The sequence below is a fragment of the Symphodus melops genome (genome assembly GCF_947650265.1).
Source record: "Symphodus melops genome assembly, chromosome: 18".
NCBI lineage: Eukaryota > Metazoa > Chordata > Actinopteri > Labriformes > Labridae > Symphodus > Symphodus melops.
The window spans coordinates 19,087,238-19,110,311 of record NC_136708.1 but is presented as its reverse complement, the minus strand read 5'-3'; positions in this window follow the sequence as shown (position 1 = coordinate 19,110,311).

Here is a 23,074-nt window from a genome sequence, read left to right as displayed (position 1 = left end):
AAACACTTCCTCTGATGTACAATAAAGGGAGGTTCACTGAAGATATTTTCTGTCCTGCACTCGACATATAAGTATTGTTTTAATGTACAAGGTTTTTCTTGCATCTGTGATCACGAATAGAAAGGATATCAAAGAGTAAATCCCTCCACAAAGCTGCGACTCTCCTTGATAACACCCGACAAGTACAGACGGACGGAGGCTCTCTTCTATACCCACACACACTTCTTATGCACACTTGAACAAAAGTTAATACCCTTAAAAGTCTCACATTTACAACACACAGCCTGCAGCATGGCCCTCAAGGCTGCTGAGTGATGATTCCCCTCCGCCAGACAGTGTGTCTGGGATTTAACTCCCCAGGCTATGACACAGTTTGCAGCTGTGGATCTGTGTGTGTGCGTGTCTTTTTCACTGAAACACACAAACCCTTGTTGACCATTACATTGAAATTCATCATTGATTTCAGATTCTGATTTCTTAAAAAAGCAAACTAAGCTCTATTATGACAACGAGATCTTAAGCTTTGTTATGTAATACCTTTTCTGTCCAAGAGGTGGCAGTCATGCTTTAATGTGACTTGTAAGGTTCCTGTAAGTTCTTGGAAACACTTGACCTACATTACCAGAGTTCTGTCATGATGTGATATCGTTGAAGTAGAAAACATTCTTAAAACATATTTGTGTCAATATATAAAGTTGCATTCTGTAACTTTTGGGCATCTAATCACATCAGTCTCAAAGTCACTCTACAGTCTGTCTCTCATGATGTAATGCCACAATCTAAACTCCATACATATCAAACAAGCAGGTTTATCGTGGCGAACACTTACCTATTTTTTCCTTCCAAATATAAATCGCTTTTAAATTTACTTTGTGACCCCTGCAAACACATACCTAGTCACATTAATATGTCTGAGGTGAATAATTCTTGTAAAGAAGTAAAGAAGTTTTACGCAAACAAACGTTCCCTTTGAGCCACACCTCCTCAATATCTGACTATCACCAATATGGCACAGCAGCCTGCTTCTTATCACCATTTTATCTACCTGCCACTAGGTCAATTTATTTCCAATAATTTGCTCAAGTCTGAATATGATCATAAACAAATAAGACATAGAGTCTGTTTCCCTTAAACAGAGTTTTTTAAAAGGGCAAATAAAGAATATTTAACAGCCAAACTGCCAAAAAGTCTTCTTTATGATTGATTGATGAAGACGTATTCCGGTGGCGGCCCACATCCCATTAGAAAATTTTTCCAGCTTAGATAAATCAGAGCCCTGTCTCTGAATGTTGTATTTAAGCTAACACAATTGCCAGTGCAACAATTTACAGTTCATTCCTATGATCCCGTCTTATGATAGATGTAGAATTCCCAAACAGACGGACAGAGAGATTAGAAGAAGGCACTCCGATGGATCAACTTGGCGGCTTTTACAAGCTTTAATAGCATTAGTGGTCCAGCTTGAATGGTGATGTAACCAAAAGGAATCAAACATTGCCCATTTGACTATTTCCCAACTTTCTCCGAAACCACTCAGGATTTTTGTCCTGCTATCAGCGACTCTTTCTTTGTCTCTGTAGATAATACGGGCCTAATAAATACTTTCCAACCTCCGCTCTCTTGTCCAAATCCCACTTCAGGGGCAATGGCTATCAGGGGGCTTCATGACCCATTTGCCCCAAGGATTTGTCAGACCAACGTTGGAACACACAGACTCCTTTGATCCCAGCAACAGAGCACTCAGGCACTGTTAACTTCAGATTAGATTCTCTGTCATTTGCATAATGCCTCCTTAGTCGTTGGAATAGACAGAGACTCAAGGGGAAAGAAGCAAAAACTATTAGATCATTCAAACAGCATGAAAGACAATACTGCCCTCATTTAGAATAGCTGTATCTAAAACATTTGTACTGTATTTTCTTGAAGACGGAACGACATAAGCCTAAAGTATTGCTGTGGCTCATTTAAGTTCCTTGTAATGTCCTACATTTGTCTCCAATTTCTTTTACTGACTGAAAGTAATCAGACATTAATATTCAATGAGAGGCAAAGAGAATTGGCTGTTACAATTACTCCTACACAGAATGCATAAAGCTATCAGATATTAGCATGAACATAATGCATTATAGACATACGTAAATGTTAATTAGGAACAATAGAATACAGCATAATATATAAAAACAAATATAACAAATATATCCATGTAGTATTAAAATGTACACATACATATCCAAAATACAAATATGTAAAGTTTCATGGGTCGATAAATATGAAAAATATAAAGCAGATAAAAATGGCTTTTTGTTGGTGCATCATGGGGAAATGAGTCTGGACTGCACTGGATGTGTTCCTTTGCTTTGCCAGCAAGTCATGGAGTGGGTCAGACGAAAAACAGTTTCTGTCTGCTCTGTGGCCTTTTGCATCGCAATCAGTTGTCTGGTCCATTTCCTGAAACCTTTCCATCTACACACACACACACACATACACACCTACACACACACACACACACACACACACATATGCAGAGACAACCCCTCTGACCTTCTGTCTGTCGCGTGCCTGAACACTGATGAACCAGACGTCCTGGACATGGAAGATTTAGGTAAACTCACTTGGGGTCTGGTGCCTTCATCCTGTACAACTAATGTCCACCCATCAACCACACCCAAACACAACACTTTCACACGAACGCACAATGTAGTGTGATAGTTGTTCTGTGTAACCATGACATCATTTAAAAAACAGAGAATCCTCTCTGTCCATGTCTTTTTAATTCTCTAATCATAGATCTCTGGAGGAAGCGAGCAGTGTTTTCAATCAGACTCATGTCACACAAACTATAGGTCTGAGCCATTACAGTGAACCTATACGATAGCAGAGAGATGCTGCCCCCCTCCAGCTGCACAGCTTTCACATCAAATCTGTTTCCAATTGAAAAGCAAGTGTGAACAAATTGGGTCTGCTGGCTTTATGTAAACCCACTTGACCAGAGAGGTGGCTGTTGGTTTTAAAAATCACTGACCTAAGCGTCAAATGGAGAAAAAAAAATCACAAAAGGCAATAAAGTATAATGACATAGCATTCGAAAGTAAATAAAGTTCTCGAATAATTAGTTAGAATTATTATCCCTATGTTGCTGAGAGTTTTATGAGAAGATCAATACCAAACTTCAATATGTAGCCCAAGCTATGGTAAATGTGAATCTAGAGCAAGGAAACACTAGCTTAGCTTCGCATAACAAACGCAAGGGTGAGGGAAATAGCTCGTCAAACTCTGCAGCAGTTAAAGAATCAAAGCTGCCCAATAATTGACATTATATGTGGATCTTTGAGGCTTTTTTAACTGGTCCAGCCAAGATAGAACAGATTTCTTCATCTGTTCCAAGTCTTTGAAAAAAGCTAAGCTAATAGCATCAGGTCTTAGCTTTATACCTATGGCACAAACACATTTTAAAACGCTTTAATAAGCAAATTAGTTAAAAGAAACAGGAACTTTATTCTTAAACCCTTAGCATACAATATTTTATTTTCCATCGTTTCCAAATGAATTATCAGCTATGTGTATTCGACATGCTCCAGAGTCAAGGTGCGTTTGGTTCAGTGTTAATTTTGGATCCCTTGTTTTACAGCTGCTTTGTTTCCATTGGTGGTGACAGAATTGGAGTCAATGAATCCACTAATTTCACCTCTCTAGTTTTCAAACACACACAAGGTGCATGAAAAATGTGTTAAAAACCAGCAGTACGCCAACATATCTGTTAGTTCACACCCTCGTGTAGGCGATTAATCACAATTGCCAGTTTCAAACGGCTGCCTCGGACCCACATGGGCGATTAAAGTGGACAAACAATCTTCAAATCAGCACCAGAAATGATTGTCACGACAAAAGTCAACACTTATTATGAGTAGAAAATTTGCTGTGCACAGACAGTTTTACACCGACTTAGTCAGCACATCACAAATCATTATCAGCCGGTTATGAGCTGCTGAAATTCTTTTAAGCAATTTATTCCAACACACACTTTTCAAACAAGCTTAAACAGCCATTCACTCTGCCCTTTTTTAGTGGTACTGAACATTTATAGCTACATTCCTCCAAAGAGAAAACTATTTGATGCAAATCTTTCCATCTTGTCCTTTTGCTGCATCTTCCACATGTGCTATCTGGACGGAAACACAACATGCATCTGCCTTTCTCAAATCTGAATGCTATGGGTCTCTCTTAGTGAGGATGCATGTTTAGTTTAGTAAACGGTTAAAGGTCCTCACACTTCCTACCCTTTGTAAATGAACAGATTCTACTTTACAACACCTTTGGCATTTCTTTTGTTAATAGATTATTTTTGGTAAGACGTCAAAGCCTGTTGTCTTTAACCTTAAGTTTGAGTATGTTTAGCTTGCCTCAAAGCTGCACACCCACATATGTGCTAACAGCAGAAGACCAAAAGTATGCATGCTAACATGCATTGTACATAATCAACAACCAGAAGGTGAAGGAGACAAACGCCAGGACTCTGAGGACAAAAGCTGCGAATACGGACTAATACACTCTTTTGTTCCATATTTTATTTTTGTTATTTAACAGTAGCTATAGAGGAGCAGAAACACAGGAACCATAGTGGGCACGTCCTCAATCACACTTAAGGACACTTTGTTAAATGTTCCCAAGGAGAGAAAAACTACATTACTGACTTCAGGGAGTGCTGATAAAAAATGATATGCAACACATTTTTATGTTGAGACCATTTTTCAAAAACACGTAGACATAGAAGGTCATGTTTTGATTTCCATCTCTTTGGCTCAGCACACAATAAAGATGAAGGCAACAGTCGGTGTCATGAAGCCCTGAACATTATTCAAGTGGAAAAAGAATCATATTTTCACGTTTTTAATGATTTGGGCACTTTGTACACCTTTATTTGAGAGACAGGACAGTGAATAGTGTTGGACAATGAGAGTGGGCAATGACGTGAGGAAAAGGAGCCACAGGTCAGATTTGAAACCAGGCTGCCAGCCTTGTGAATGAAAGCCAAACAAACGATAAACACAAGTTGTAGCATGACACTTTTCAGCATTTTTAAGGTATTGGTTCATTTTTTACTAGGACAACTTCCAAGGCATTGTAATCGAAGAAAAACCAGAAGAACATTTTTCAACTTAAGTTTTTGATCAGCTTAATCAAAAATGTTGGATCTACTTGCAAATAGGCATGAAACACCTGTAGCTTCAGTCTGACTTAAAGTTAAAGAAAGTTGTGTGATGAAATCTAAAAGGAAGGTGAATTCCATAGAGCAGGCGGCTAATTATAACGGGAATAATCTTTTTGACTAAAGAGGCTCTGAAAGCGAGCGGCTCCACAAGCTTTGAATTATAGAAAACATTACTTACAGTTTTATTATTGCAAGCCTTCTGAACTGAAACCAAACCAAACTGAGCGAAAATGTAAATTGCTATGCTCTTCACTGCTAATAGTGTGAGTCACAAGGACAATATTTTAAAACAAGATGCCAGAATTTAAAAGTGGCCTTCAAAGGGATGACAAATCACCTACAAGATGTAAGATAGCCCCCCCCCCACCCCCCCACAAGTCTGGAACTCATTTCTGTCTGTTTTCAGATAAGGACATGAGTAGCACTTTTCGTGACACACAGCAGAACGCAGGTTTGAGCCGGTCGCACAAAGAATCCATTCACTTAACCGAGCAGAAATATCCTTTCAGCACAGATGCCATCTCTCCAGCCACGTACAGGACACTCAAGAGAGACGTGGTGGTAATACGGTTGGAAACATTTTGGCAGTTCACAGCCAGACAAAGTTCAGGTATTTGTGGTCAAGAGAAGAGGGAATGAAACAAAACACTGAGATGAAATGAAGCAGCTCCTCGGACTAAAACCACTAAATTGAGGTCAGATTTATTAAGGGGACACACAAGGGAACGTGTCAGTTTTCAGATTAATCACATTCACTCAGGGTTACATGTGCCGACACACACCATGCCGGCTGAGTCACAAAACTGTTCCGCAATTAGAGTGAAAATCTTTTTCGCTAAACCACTTTTCATCGATCACCGTGACACAAAATGAGCTTATTGGCGTGAGTTCAGCTTTTTCTGTCACATTAGAGATGTCAAGCAGACAGTTGTGTGCATCCGCATGCCAAATCAAATACATCATTTCATAGGTGGAGTGTGGCATCGTACAGTGAGCTCGCATCACTGTAATACCAGGCAGCTGTAAAAGCAATTAAATAATTACAGATAAACTCAGACATCTCTGGATTCCCCAAAGCAACACACCTGGGGGGGTGGTGGTGGTTGTTGGGGGGGGTCTGAATTGGTAAGACAAGTCAATTATTCGGGAAATAAAAAGGAAGCTCATCTTAATTAAACTTGATGGCAGATAGTGTGTTTTTTAATTTACTTTATTTATATTGTAACCCTTTGAGAAATGTGTTCCCGAATCCCTGAAGGTGCTGTCTAATCTGATGAGGACATTAGCTGAAGTCTTCAATGTTACTCGAGGCATAAAACCAGGACTAAACCAATATTTGAGAATCAATTCATCTACAGTGTTCGGATCAGAGTGGATAGAGGGGGGGTCTGGCATCCGGTATTTTCCGACCCGTCTGAATGGGTTCCATGTGCTTCACTGTACAGCTGTCAGTAGGAGGTAAAAATAGAAGGTGTAAGGCTGGCCCGCTGCTCTGTCCTGACACCTTTCAGTAGATATGAAATAATTAATCAAGTGGTTCTTCCATACGCTCAGAGGTGTGTGGGTTGAATCTCTTGTCGCCTCAGTGACACCATGCAGGCCTTGAGGAGGCCTTGTAGTGGAAGAAGCTCAACTCCTACTTAGTTTGAAGCAAAAAGACATGCACATTCTCACATCTTCATCACATATAAGAATGACAGGAGTTGAATAGAAAACACAAAGAGACCCAGACAGCTTTGTGTTATTGTGGTTATATCTCTATGTGCCCGTATGACTACGACTGCTGCTTGTCACTCCCCACTATCTGTTATCAAGTTATCCTACACTCCCCAATGTCCTCTTCTATGAACAAGGCATATAAGCCCCTCCCCCCCAAAAAACCCCCAAACAAACAAAAAGAGACAGATGTGGAAAGCAGTATTGCAGTTGTGCATTATAATTATAACATGCCACATTAGTTTTTTAGTGATAAGTTTAGTAAAAGATTACCACTGAAAATTATCAAAGAAAAACTATTCTGCAAAACTGTTTTTTTTTTTTTAGTTTTTTTTTTTTTAATATGATGTTCTTAAAGTGAAGTTGTTCGTGCACAGACTTGATGACAATTTTTACGTACCATGATGCTTCTTTAAAATGAATAATCAAAATACTTTATAGAAAACTGCAGATTTGGATATAACGGGTAAGCAAATGAAACCTTATCTGAGGCATTTGTTTTGCTTTCAAGATAAAGTTAGTTCACTAAATAATCACACAGTTTGCCCACAGCGCCGCTGTGGCTGCATGTTATCACCATCAAAAACACTAAATAGCTTGGCAGCAGTGCCAGCGCTGGATCACAGCTCTCAGTTTCCAGGCAGAAGCTGGAGTACGTCTGATCTTCGATGCAGCTCAAAGGTGACAGCGAGGCTGAGGTGAAATCACAAGAGGGTGCTAGTCACCACACACACACACACACACACACACACACACACACACACACACACGCACACACACGCACACACACACACACACACCACATCTGTAAAACACTGGCTGACCTGACAAGGAGTTTAGTATTAACTACATACACAGATACACACTCTTGCATCAACAACGCAGTGTTAAACCCAATTTTAAGCATTTTACATTATTAACCAAGGAGCCCTTTAAAACATGCAAATTGGAAAAGGCTGTGGCTGAAAAGGATGTTCTACATAGAAAATAGGATGGTGATGATTTAAGTTATTATCATAGGTAGCCTAATAAGCAGAGCAGAGCTAAACATTCCCTTTGCTTTTCTTGTCAAATGTGACATATTGATTTAAGTTTTTTATTTGTTTCCCATCCACCTTATTTCACTCAACCATGTTATTGTGTGGAGATTATGTGTTATTTCAAAAATATTTTTGAAAATGTCTTTCACCACAAACACAAGAGAGAAACACAACTGTTATATTCACACAACTTAAAATCACTCATAAACCATTGACACAGAGGTAAATGGTGAAATTGGTCAAAGAATGACGCTTTCCAAGTGACCCACAGTTAAATTGTCAAGATCATCTTGTCAAGATAACAAACTGTGTACTTGCTGTAGTTAATCAGTGGTTCCCTATTTTCTTCTGGAACCCATCCCATTGGCCGAGAGTGCCACATACTCATTTCACAAAGATAATGATCTTACAGATGTTGTAAATGTGAGTCAACATTAGATTTGTGTCAGACTTCCTTTTTGCCAGAAACTTTTCAGGCTCACATCTGCGTTAGCTTAGATGCCCATTTTTCTTCTGAATGACTTGAGGACACTTGTTGTTGTTGTTGTTATTGTTGTTGTTCTACTGGAGTTACTGAGAATTTGTCATTTTCAGAGCATCTTCTTCTCAAGGATCACCACCTGGGGAAGCATCTCTTATACGGGGTGCAACTTTCCCTATCAATCCTAAAGGCTTTAAAACCTTGATAAAACATGTTAGTTTGTCCTTACGTATGTTCTTGGTAGATGACAGAACAATGTGCTCACACAGGTTTTCCAATGAGTGTGCAAAAACTAACTGTGGCATGCTCAAAAATCACAATGCTGACACCAATGTATATCAAGTACAATGCATGGCTCAGCACGTTATAATAACTACATATACAAATTATATCCGTCAAGTAATGTGATTTAGTTACAGAGTCATTATCTTTAGTTTTGTATAATTATAGGGCTGTGTCTCACGATTTGATTTTGATTCTTGGGGTCAAGATTAAACTTTGATTCAAACATTCAATTCCAACAACTCTAGATTCATGATTCAAAGTCTATTTACGTACCTCAGGATCTACTCCGGCCATCTGTGAGACTGGTTGAATGTCTTGCTTCTCCATTTGGCATTCTACTGAATTAAAGAGCTAGAACCTTCACACTTAGCACGGAGTAAATGATTAGCAAAAAAAAAAAAGAAAAGTTATGAATCGATTTGAAGTCTCAGAAGATAAGAATATCGATTTCTAGTTTTTTTCCACCTCTAATAAATATTATTAGATGATTGCAGCCCACAAAAAAGACAAGATTACCAAATTAACAATAATATATTTTGAGCAAAGGACGAAAATGAGCACCAAAAGTAAGGGCTGTATATCACAAAGTCATAGGAAAAATAACAATGGCCAAAAACTTCAAAGGTCAACCATAAAGTTGGGCTAAAGTGAATGTCAGTCAATCACCAAAATTATGACAATGAATGGTTTAGCTAACTTGTTTAGGAACATGTCCATTAAATTTGGAAATATCAAACATGTACCACAGTGATTTTAAACCGATATCACATCCCTAGATCAACACCAATGGCCACAAGACGAACAAGCAAATATGTTGTAAAGGGGAAGCCAATTCTATCACAGTGGCTAGAGTCCACTAATGGATGGATGCATATAAAATGTAACATCCTAATATACTACAAAAGTATAATGCTCATATTACCTCAACTACAGGATCAGATTCAATCACTTACCAATTATATAAGTAGAAGAAAAACATTACGTGCTTTAAAAATTCCTTTTAGCATAGTTTTGGTAGTTGTTAGTAGGTATTTGTGGCATGGACAATGGGGTTTCCATTAAGGGAAAACCATTTTTTATGAGTACAAGGCTATAAAATCTGATAGGGAATGGCCAAAGCCGCAAAACCCTGACAGATTTATTTCCTCACAAGAAAGGACACTGAACAGAAACTACATTTTGATTGAATAGGATTTAAGGTTGGATCTAAGTAGCGGTAACAGGAAAAGGTTAGCAGTCATTGTTGATTATAGCTGTGATTATAAAATCTAACAACCTGAATGTACCAACAAGCAACACAACATTTTGAGAAAAGATCTCATTGCAGAATTTCCATGGAATATACTGGAAGACAAAAATAGAAATTCCTATCCTGATCAAACACAGTTTTTCATAATATCCTTAGCTTTTCACCTCTTTCTGTGAAATGAATGTTTTGACTTTAGTCTTTTGTTGCTGTTTCTGTAACTTGCACAACAGTGACTGAAGGCCAATTTCCCAGAAACTGACTTTAAGATTTGACTGAAAATATGCAAGGAGAGACCCAGGATCTGTTAAGGTTTTGTCTTTTTTATTTCTCTCTTGGTTATGGTTTCTCTCTTTAAATGTTAGAGGTGGACCACATAATTATGTAGATCAAGAGCTTCATGGTTAATAAATTATAATTGTTTTCTCTGGTTTGTTAGAGAAGGCATTCTACAACGAGACAATGAGTTATTCTTTAAAGTCACTTTTCTGAACTGTTTATTGGTTGTTATCCACAGAGGGACATTATAAAGTATTGTCAAAACATGCTATAGCAAACGTAGACAAGATGACTAATTAATGGTCTTCACTTTGGTACCTAAAGAAGGTTTCTAAGTACAACTGGACCATCATAAAACACTGCTAGTATGACAATGGACAATTTCAGTTTGTCAACAAGCAGAGGGATGGTGTTGGTAGAAAGGGGACCCATGCCATACTAAATTTCGTTGTATACGTCTACAATGACAATAGACTTCCTTATCCTTTGTGCCTTAGCTGGTAAGTTGTTGAATGCTCTTGTCTGTCCAACTGACATTAATGGGTTTTCAAACATGATCTAATTGAAAAAAAAGCCTGACATGTCTTTGGATGAACCAGGCAGCAGTTAGTTGACAACATTTGTCAGATACCTACCTTCACGAGACGTTTGAGTAATCATCCTAAGCCAACGTCTAATGTAAATGGCTCTTAAATGTTCACTTGTCATCATTAGCAGCAACTATCCCCCTTCCTTCCTCCTCTGATTTTTGTACTTCCAGCGTATCGATGTCAGACGTGAAAAGTGGTTTTTACAATCTAAATCAAACCTTTTAATACGACCTGGAGCAGCTATCATTGTGGGCTGATCTCCATACATGGAGAGCTTTTCTGGCACGGAGAACGCAGCATATGAAGGTGTTTAGAACAAAACGTCTCCATCACCGTGGCAAGGGAAGGGATGGGAAAGACCAAAGAGAAAAGGATCTAGCATGTTAAGAGCAGTAATGGTTGAATGTGGTGTTGAAAGCCTGGCTGTTTTCCAGCGTCCTTTGTGGCGTCTCGTGATGGACAAGTTACGGATGATATAAAAGGTTCTGCCCCACACATTCGTTGTCAATTATCTCGTTGGAGGGTCCGGGTGGATGCATACATGTTCCATGTTCTCACAGAAAACGTGGAATCTGGCATTATTAGGAAGAATTATGACAAAAGTTGTTAAGCCAAATAACGTGATTCTTTAAGGGAAGAATACTTCTTTGTTTCACAATATTTTCTTGAGAAATTGTGACATCGCAGTCAGTGATATACGTTTTTCGTTCTAAAGTAGGACAAGATAAAAGTTTTCTCAGGCTTATTGCAGCCATAGACAGAAGTACTTTGCATTAGGTTGAACTTCTAAAAGTGGAGCTTTGACTTTGCAGGAAGTTTTTTGTCTGGACAACCATTCAAAACTTGATGCACCAATGCACCAGTACCAGTCAGTTAATTTATTCTAAGATCTATAAAATACAAATTGCAAGGTTCAAGGTTGTCCTGTGAGAGGGCAGTTTGTGTTGCAGTCAGCAGTAAATACATCCAGCTAACAATCAACAAAAGAAGACACTAAAAAGTCCAATGGGTAATAAATACAATGTAAAAGTAGGTTTGAAAAAAAGCAACTCAATCGGTCATGCTGTCAAAATGGATTCTAGCCCTCAAGGCAAAACTGAAAGAAACAAAAGAGACAACTTTAACAGCAGCAGCACTGGAGACTCTCTTTCCCATCCACACCCAAGAACCCGGGTGTGGGAAGTCAAAGTGTTCTCATAAAAACATCTTCAAAATCAATTCTCTCCCGCTGTGTATTAAATATTTTTTTTATTAGTAATCTTTCTACCAAAAGTGACGTATGTGCATTCATCTATTGGCCTCCTGCCACCGGCCATCGCCCAGCGAGTTCTGAAGGATTCAGATAGCAATTATCTTAAAGTTATGCTTGTCACAATAACAGCCTTCTTCATGAATGTCATGGGCCTCTATCAGTGATGTATCGGTTTGTCAAAAGGCTTAAAAGCAGCCTCAGCTACAGCATTCAGCCTGTCATTAGGTTGACTGGAAGTTAGGGTGAGACAGGACCTCCAGCAGATTATCCTTCATGAACGAGCACAAGCATGCTTCATTATGAAGAAATTTTGGAACATTCTGGCTGTAAATGATTTTAAAAAAGCCACAAAATCAGTAAAATAGCTGTCGTGTTCTCTGTTCTGTTTTCTGATGCTTGGCTTTTTATTTTCCTCCCCGAGTCTGTGTGTCTTTAAACTAAGCATGCTTCATAATTACATGAAGCCATGCATGTGTTGTACAGTACTAATGCTCAGGCCCGGTTAGTACTGGAGCAGTGTGATTGCAGGCCAGTTGGGGAATGGAGAAAGGGGACAACCGTGCTCAAGCAAGGTACAGATGTGAGTGCGTCCTTAACGGCTTTAATATTCTGTCAACGGTCCAGAAAACTAGATGAAAACTAGACGACAAAATCACAAAATAAAAAAGCTAAAATAATTGAAGTCATACATCTCGGAAGATCTTTGGAAGTTAAATCGTCGTGACTTGTATTGTAACTTCACTAACACAGGGACATGATGGGGATATCGGTGAATGTGCCACAGCTGTCTGCCAATCTAACTGAAGCTGGAAACTTTGCACACCTCCAGGCTCCCTTTCTGTCAACTGTTGGAACACTAGGAGCAACAAACACAACCACAGGGATCAGCAAGTTGGTCAAACTCTGGGTCACAGGGGTTAAGTACCATGTGGTGGTGCTTTTGCTCCCCATTTGCTAAATTAGTTTCCATTTATTTGTACTTGGTAATAGCTGCTTTAGTGCGTGACAAGTTCACAGACACAAACTCAAATAAGCGCTAAGGAGCCTCGCCGGTGTGTCCTGGAGGCGAGGCGAGAGGGCGCAGTTATTGATTGTGTTTAGTGTTGGCCTGCTGACCCTTACGACAAAGTGACGTGATGTAAACCATGGCTGCGCTTCTGGCTTTATTTGATGTGACAGACCTACACTAAACATATATAAAAGGGACAAGTTTGCAAGTTTGCACCCCTTCGAGTTAGTTTGGTTGGGTCAAATTATCAGGAGTGTGCGTACAATTGACTCTTATTTTAAGGGATCAATTCATCAGTGGTGACACACTCAGAGGACATTTGTTTCTGATCAGCAGCGGAGGAATTCACCTCCATAAAGCAGCTCACGGTGTAAAGCGTGTAAGGTGGTTTGGGGGGGCGGGGGGTAGGGTCTCAAAGTCTGGTTTGTAGCACTGTCAATGTTTTTGACAGATCACTGAAACAAAACCGCCCAAATCACCAGGTGAATATCTGCCAGTTTGCAATGAGACATGTTAGACTTTCCTCTCCTGCTATTTGAGCTCTAATAGGCAGCTAATAGGCCCCCTTTCTGTGAGGTGTTTAAGGTCTGCGCTACACTCTGTCACTCACTCCCTTGACCTCATTGGGTTTCTAATGGTTGAGGCAAGCGTCTCCAGACACTGACGCAATGATGCCTCACACGCCGCATCTTAAATCCAAGAACCAGAAGAAAAGGCGCTCTAACCCAACGTTAAAAAATCTCCACGTGCAGGTTTTCTTCTCTTCTAAAATGTAAATCAATAATTCTCTCCAGTTATCAGAGGGACTTGTCAGGGAAAACAAGAGGTGCTATCAAATTCAGAGATATGTGTTGTTTATTTGTTCATACCACTTTAACATTACCCACAATCCCACGCACTTTCTAAATCTGCACAAGATCAACTCTGCAGTGAGAGACAAAAAAAAAAGAAGAATTGCTTTGGCTCACTGATATTAAAGTTTATGAATGTTCACAGAGATGTGGTCATATCTGCTGGGTGCTGTTTCCCATATGGTTGTCATAAAAAAACATGATCTTATAAGCTCAAAACATATCCTTTCAGATTCTATTAAATCAAATTTTGGCACGGTAGCAGGTCTGGCACCGGTCAGCTAAAATAATAACTGCAGGGCTATCACGGCTCAAGTGTGTGGTCACGAGCTGATATTTAGAAACTACATAATGAGAACTACAATATTAACATTAATAGGCACAGGCATGTTTTTTTCTTTTTAATCAAATGTTTTGGTTTTTAATGTGCTTTTTGAGGCTGAAATTAATGTTTTTAATATGTCGTTCACAGATGACAGTCCCCAATTCTATTGAGATTAGCGATAGCTCCAATGAACTCGTGTCATAGTCACAACACAGCGTCAAGATAGAAGTGTTTCATTCAAATATCTCAAAAGAGGTGAGACACAATGAGCAAACAAAAGCAAAACTAGAAATGGCTTCATTAACAGCAGACGTTTTTCTTTCGGACCTGGGGTTATGTAAACTCCTTTTTGCTCATTATGTGAACCGAAACACACACAGAAACTTGATGACACTTCTTTATATACAAATATGAAAATACATATCTCATCTGAAAATATTTTCACAGTACATTACATTCATCACAATCAGTGTAACCTAAGGTAAGCCAATGAGTCCGAGGTGATGACAGTACATTGTGCAGCGGTTCACCTGACCAGGTGACGACAAATGCATTTCACTTTGATGAAAAATGGTTTTGCAACAATGGCGTATATGTGATCTTTAAGACGCAGCATTAAAAGGAAAGCTGATGTACTTTGAACTATATGAACTCAATATTTCAAAACAGCCAGAATAAAATGCGCAAAAAAAATGCATCTGGTTGTGTTACGATTATGTTTTTGTGTTACCAAGGCCACGTACGCAGTACATTTGTTAGGAGCTTAGACCAAGATATCTTTGTAAGTAGTAACTTAACATCTGTGACTACTTCATTTTAGATCAACTAAATTGATGAATCAGTGACTACAATGCAAACCAACACTGAGTGGTATCACTTTCTACCATCAACAAGGAGCGAGCAGCTGACTGATGTCAGGGCAGGGAGAATGAAAACATGAAAGTCACTTTGTGTTGTCATCAGGTGATTCAGATGTGGTGGACTTGTAGATGTTGGAATTGAAAACAGACCATCTTGTGGGTTTGTAAGAAAAACAGTGAAGGAGAGAAACAGATTCATTTTTAAAAAATGTCAACATCAGCAATATTTCTCTCTGCAAGCAAATCATGGTACTATGATACTTCGTACACTTGAGCTTTGCTCATGGTCAAAAAAGGAAATGTGAATAACAGGTTGTTGTTTTTAAGCTGTATTAGGCTTATTTTGTATTGTGTGGTTAGGTCCCTGCTCCTGCAGTCCACAATTCAAAGTGTCCTTGTGTAAGACATTGAACCATAAATTGCTCCCTGTAGTATAACCATAGTGTGTGAATGAGTATGAATTAAATTAGTCCACACATTGTAAATCCACATTTTTTTCCCCCGCTTCTATTTTTGATCAAACAGGACAGTTTAATATTCATGTCTCAGAAGCCCAAAAGCTTTAAAGAGTGTCATCAGCATTTACAATCTCACTTTCTTTAAAACTAATGCAACAGAAGACAAGCCAAAGAAAATGTGATTGGTCTCTAGAATTAATCCCTGAGGCACTCCACATGTTGTAGGGTAAAAGCTACTAAGCATTGTTTGATGAAAAACAGATGAAGGGAGACAGTAAATAGATGCAGATGCTTCTGTTTGTTTGTGCAATCACGAAAGACGATTAGCTTCTACGTGATGGGTCCAATGGCCTTCTTGAAATATGCACTTCGTTTTCTTAGTGCATAATTATTTATCCTTATAGCATTTCCAATATTTATACAAGTTTAAATCATGTGTCTAGTTGTGAAGCTTCTTTAAAAAAAATGCTGAAGCTTTTTAGGTCGGTAGAATTGGTTATTTCTGATCCTATTTTCTTGCCATGCCTGGAAAATCAAGAGCCTTAAAACAAGCCTACATATTTCTCCTTCAAGCAGTTTAAAGCAACCTTAAATCACTTTTCTGAAATTGTATATATCAAACCAATATTCTAATGTGTGTGGGCTGCAAGTAGCCTGCAATAACTTTTTATCACATCATCACACCCAGATAAAACAATTTTGAAGATGGATGTTGCATCAAATACAGTATCGTAATCATCCATCTTCTCCCTCGAGGTCGTATATTATGCACTTCTTTACACTGCAAACACTTTGAGAACATTCTTTGGTTCTCAGCAGACTAACCTTCTGTCCATTAAGGGATTATCATTGTCACAGAATCGACACAACCCTGCTCTGTAAGGTGTAAGCTGTATCATACAGTGCTAAATCATGTTCACAGACAAAGCATTAAGAATGTAAGTTTGAACAGTAGAGCATACAGACTTGCCCTTGTTCGCCAGGGCTCTTATCATTGCTTACCCTCCATCCTTCATGTGGTATGTTACAAGTTAGCTGAAGGGAGTGTGCAGCCCTTTTCCCATTCATTTTGACTTGATAGAATGCCATGCGTCATCCAAAAAGAAAGAAAGCGAGACAAAGACACAGAGGACCATTAAACACAGGAAGTATATGTATGGCAAATTGTGTGTGACATCAATTTTCAACACGGCTTTACTTCGTATGTGTATGATTCATTAGATGTGATAGCAGCATGCGTTTGAATGGACCAAAGGCAAAGAGTCCTAGGTGGACGCATTTATTGCTCTCACATGTATGATCTCATTCAAAACACACCTAAACACTGACTAAATAGGTGTTGTTGATTGCACAGGCAGGTTAAGTCAAGAAAATAACCATGCGCTGACGTCATGCCCTTTTTTTTTCCATGTTAGGAGGACCGACTGGCCCCATTACCACAGAAGAAAATACAAGATGACAAATGACAGCAAGCTGGCTTGCGCATTAAGATGAAGAGAGCAAACACCGCTTGCCAGGGGTGAAATTAGCAAAGTAAGTAAGAAGATATAGCTCAGCTTACTGTGTCTACTCTGATGTATGACACTGGACAATGTCAGCTATTTGAGGCCTGCAAAAAGGGTCTCTATCAGCGACATCTTGGTTAATGTCAAACAGTGGTCCAAGTAGTCAGGATAGATTAGTTATCACTAATTAATGCAGCAGATCAGGTTCCTATGTTGGATAATGCTATGGAGAGATAACAAAAATCAAGACAAGTGATCATAGGTTGGTCACTGTTATGTTTCTCTTCATGGCAAATATCTGATTGTAAAGGAAACATAGGGATAGCAGCAGTCATCAGCTTGTATCAGGAGTTGGCCTGCTGCTGTCTTTAATGCTAAACTTCATTTAATCTGATGTGACAGAGGGGGATGTAGAATGTATGCAGAGAATATTAGCTAAAGGCCGAGGAATGTGAGGGTTGACGGCCCTATAGTCACCAACTAAAGCTGGGATGAAATTATTATAACATGCAAAGCATGCAAAAGAAACGATTCCAGAAATTAAAATTCATCTATGAGTTTCAACATTTAAAAAAGGAGCACATTTGTAAAAGCTGGTTAATAGATTTATTAAGGCGTGTAACTATGTTCTTCTCCAAAGCGTTAAAAATGTTGAACATTTCAACCTAGAGTTTTTCCAGAAATGTGTTTCCTCTATTTAAGCCTTATGTGTCAAGATTAATGGAAATTAAAACAAGACTGAGTCGACCTGGATGTATATTCTCTTGATTTTCTCAACTGACCCTCATTGATTCACTCAGAAACCCAACAATCTGCAATCTTGTGTTATTTGTACGTTTTTTGGAAGGTGTGTCTTTACGTCTCTTGATCAGACAGATTTGCAGCAGAGCTGTTCTTGGTTGGACCAGTCTAAACATGTGCCTGTTTTGTCATGGATTGTATTGAATGGGCATTATTGAAAACAAACAAGGCGGTAGTCACTGATGTGCCTCAGGCTCAGCCTTTCCTAAGGTTTAACACCTGGTCTCATATTCTCTCATTACCATAGTCGCAGGTCTACATTGGTACAAAATAAGGTCTAAAATCATCCTGTGCCAGGGCCAAGAAGGTTTACCGTGCACAAATGGGCTTAGACAAGGTACAGATTGCCAGTGTGATCACGCTCTTAATGCCAATGATTTTACTGCCAACATTAACAATACGTTCTAACTAGTTATTACCGCCTAATAAAAGGGTTCCCAACCATGGCATTGAATAAAAATAATATGTTGGACTTGTTCTGATTTATTCAATCTGGTTAGTCAGTCATGAACTCCTCATCAATAATAATAGGTTAAGTAATCTTAGTGTCCACTGTCTTTTTAAATTGTACCAAACCTGATCTAATGATCTTAATGATCATCAATATCTTAATTCGTCAATTCCTACCTCTGAGATTTAGAGGGCACCTTATTTACTGAGCCTCAGCCCATTTATGTGTGTGGAAGTTCAGTTGCACGACTGCGTTTTTTTATCTGCGTCTCTTTGTTTGTGAGTCTTGCAGATCTTGATCAATGTTTAGTCAGCTCGCTTGATCAGTGGTAGAACAGAGAGAGGCATTCCAAGAGTAGTGTTGCAGATACCCAGAGTCTGGCCAAGTCCTCTGCTGACCTCTGCAACAAGAAAACATGGCAGCCACAAAGGTCAGCTGCGTTTGTTTTCAGTTGGTTTTGCTTCTGAGGGTTCAAGTGACATTATATTCTTGATTCTAAAAAATGTGATTGTTGTGATTTGCATAAAATCAAAGTGCAGGGCATGATTGGCCTCTAGTGGAATGAAACTAAGTAGTTGGAAAAGGATCCATCAGAGGGGATTAATTCAGTAAAAAATATACAGGAGGTCTTGAAATATACACATCAACCTAAACTTTGAAATGGATTCTGTTATATTGATGAATTACCAAAACTCAAAGAGAAGACAAACATAGTGTCTAAACCACAAAAGCTGTTGGAGGGCCAAACCTGAAAAATGACCCAAAGCACTCGTATATCTTATTTATTTCTTTTTCTTTTTATCTGTTTCCATTGTAGCTGGTGTTTTGACATTTATTTTGTCGTGCAACCATGGTTCCATAACCTCAACTGTTTAATCAACAAGAAAGTGGTTACCTTGACCATTGAGGCCCCTCTTTTCCCCTTTAATGTCTTCTTACCTTTCTGTTGCTTGCATTGTTGGAGTAGTGCAAGTGGAAAAACGAAATGAATAGTGGAAAAAAAGATTTAACATCACACTGACGGACAGAAGCCTCCTCACTTTCCTGTTTAACTCTGCCTGAACTTCAACTCATGAGTTGAGGATGGGAGGTGGGACAAGAACTGGGCTTTGACAGTCGATAGAGGCCATGCCTGTAGAGAGTACAAACTTGGGACCTGGCGGAGGAGTGATAACAAGAATTGACAGCCACATTGTGCTAATAGTTTTGCAGCGTCACTCATGTTGTGGTCTCACACTGGTGACATCATTAGTCTCGGCAGGCAACTGTCACAATGGGTTATTAAGGAAATCCATCAAACCATAGCTGCAGCAGCATAATTTAGTTTTATCCAGTACTGATGGCAATTAAACATAAACTGCATTTTTAGTTTGGCATTGTCAGGTATTTTTTATGAAGTAACAGGACAACGACACGACAGCAGTTTTAATCATAGTGTCCTTCAGAGGGATGTCTCTAGCTGACTATTTTCCTACTTGGCTAAACAGAAGATTAAATTCTGTAGAAATTGGTAAACAATGTAATTCTGTTAGTAAAATGTGACTAATGTAAGCAGTTTCCACCACCCTTTGGTTCTCTTTTTCGGGTAACATCAACATTCCTCTTCTAAATGTGGTTACACATTGCTCCAATTAATAACCCAGTTGAACCTGAAATTGCCTACATTGTCTTTTCTGAGAAATGTATAGATCAAAATACTGTCAAACCAAACTGCTTCAACGAGATGCTATCCATTCACTGTGCTTGTTTACATCAGGGTGGTAGAGCGGGGACAGCAGGCCCACTAACCGGAACTACAGCACTGGCTAGTGGTGGGTGGATATGTTGCAGTTTGACCAGCATCAAGGGCCAACATATGCACATGTTAATTAATTTGTTTACTTAACGAGTAATTCTGGTGTGCAATAGCGATGGCGTTTGACCAATTATTCAACAAGCCCAAAACCAGGCCTTCAGCAGTGTTTTTCGATGTTAATGCAATAGAAAGGACTCTAAAATACTTCCAATGCAGCTAACATTAATTTGTAGCAGGATAAGTTTTCACTGTGTTAAGTTTGGCAAGCTAATGTTAGCTTCTTAGTACTTTACCAAAATTACATCCATAGCTGATTCGAATCCCTGAGAATTATTTAACCTGATGAAAATTAAGGGATAATTGAATCTATAACCACTGATTAAAGCAAAAAAAAGTAATGTGTGTATTTGGCAATATATTCAGCATTTATATTGAAATGTCTGTCTGCACTAAAGTGGTAAATGGGACTGCTGTTTGAAAGTCCCACTGTTAGCTCTGTACAGCATACCAAAAACTGCTTCTTCTGTTTAAATATATAATATTTTGTAGATCTGTGAGGAAACAAGGGCGGAACTTTTTATTCAACTCTTCAGAGGGAGAAGGAAAGCAAAATGTCTGTTCCAATTGGGGTTTTTTTTTAACTATACTCTGTTGAGGGTCAACTTTAAATCTTAATCCTTTTATTTTTGTCTTGACAAGGAAATCCATTGGAGGTTCAGTGGCTTTAACATTTCCCAAAAACATTTCTGTAAACCAGCTTAAAAAATAAAGTTCATGGCTATAAAGGCTGGGAGCAAGGTTGTTAAAGAGTAGGCCATTGGTGTAACTCTTTACTCCCTACACATCCACTTAGACGGAGTACTTCAAACAACTGAAATCCACTCAAGCAGAGGAAGTATAATTCCTAAACTCTCGCCTTTGAGCTGTTGAGTGTGAACAGTGAAGTCATCATTCACCAAAATGCTAAAAAGGCTATTGTGCATGAGATTAACGTTCCCTGGAGGCCCCAACATACTCCACTGTGGATCTTTCAGGGGAACTCAGAATATGACAGGTCTACCCTGAACTCAAAACAGGAGAATAATACACTAAAGTGACCTGCATTAGCACTTGCATATAGGTCCCTTCACTGATGACTTAATGGTATAGATGTTGGCAGCCGTTCAGCATTTCCATGACACTGTGTTTAAGTGGGTGTGTGTGTACACTTTAATCACCATCACCATGACAAATGGTGAAGTTCTGAGGCAAAAGAAAAGGTGCCATCAGTGTTTTGGCAAGGTTATGCAACCGTTTAATCAAATTCAAATTTCCCTAGTTGAAAGAAATGGGCAAACACTGAGACCCCTGAATCTATTCAGACATGTCTGAATGAGTTGCTGAGGTTTGTCTTTGGAGACTAACGGAACGCTCTTGCCTTTTACATCCAGTGGCAACTGCATTTATAACCCTCATTGTGTTTTCTTTTTTTTGCAGCTAGGAATAGAGGATTATAGAGCCAAATGTAATATTGTGGGTCACGCATTTGTTCATATTGAAAAAAAACATTAAAATGTTCCTATGAATTTAAAGTATTTTTCCATAGGGAATCAAAATAATTTCATTCAGGAACCTTGGTTTGGATTTTATATATTGCACTCCCCGGTAATCATTTTCTGTTGTGTTTGCATAATTGAATTGTTAAACGGTTTGACATACGGTTTCTTGGACTCAAAAGATACATATTGAAAAAACATCTGCATTTAGACAAACAAGGTAAATCCAGTCTTCAACAGAAACGGTCTAGGCCTGTAAGGGTCCAGTGGCACCGTTTATTATTAAAGGGAGCTGAATAAGTTATTTTTTGTTTAGATTGGAGAGTAGCATAGTTTGACAACAGAGTGAAACGTAAAAAAGAGAGATTGAAAGCGAGTCTGGCCTGGACATACACATCGAAGATGAGACAGCGTAGCCTGGATTCTTTTGGTGCAACCCCAACATTGAGGTGCATTTAGCTAGTTGCAGGGCAATCTGAGCTCTGTTGCTATTTCAACCCCCTTTACTCAACTCGGGTGATTTGTACTTTTACTTTGACCTTTCCCCCATAACACTGGCACCAGAATATCCAGATCGGCAGACCTTTGCCAGGTTTGCCGAGTGTGGCTCTGGGCATCCCGCCTGCTTTCACTGGACCCCTGCTCAGGTCTCTAGAGATGGACACTATCATATGAGGGAGGGAGACAGAAAAGTCAAGTCATTATCAGGGGAAGATCGATAAACACCATCAGAGCGGAGTCTTGGCACCATGCCCCACTGATTAATGTGCAAATGTACAACTGTATTACATGTACAAAAACCCATACAGCTTAGCTTACTAGCCCATGCAAGGGCTCTGGACTGCAGACCGGCAGAAGATTTAGAGAATTTAGAGAACAGAACTGTAAAAATACTGATCGTTCAAGTTCTCACATCATGCATTTAAATTTAGATTATATGTTGAAGGCAGTATCCCTCAAACTGACGTTGAGCTGCACAACATGTCCCTCTGAATCCATCACAAGTACAACTAAAAACTATATTCCCAGGCCAGCAGCCTCAAGGTCTCTCAGCACTGATGTGACGAGTACTTTGCTTGAGTCTCACCAGCAAAATGATTATTGCTTTTCAACAAACTGGGCATAAAACGGAGATATGTGTTAGACAGGAAGTATACACAGCAGACGGGTCCTCAAGGGTTGACAAGTGATTGTACTCTTTTTAGACAATGTTTGTTTATACATTCCTGTCAGTATGGAGATCTTATATAATTCCACTCTGATATACTAACTGATAAGTGTAAACGGCTTGTGTTTCCTCCAAAGTTGGGCCGATTGTTAAAGTACAGCAAGCTCATGCTAGCTCCTTAAAAAGTTTTAGTTTTTCAATCAAATATACTTTAAATG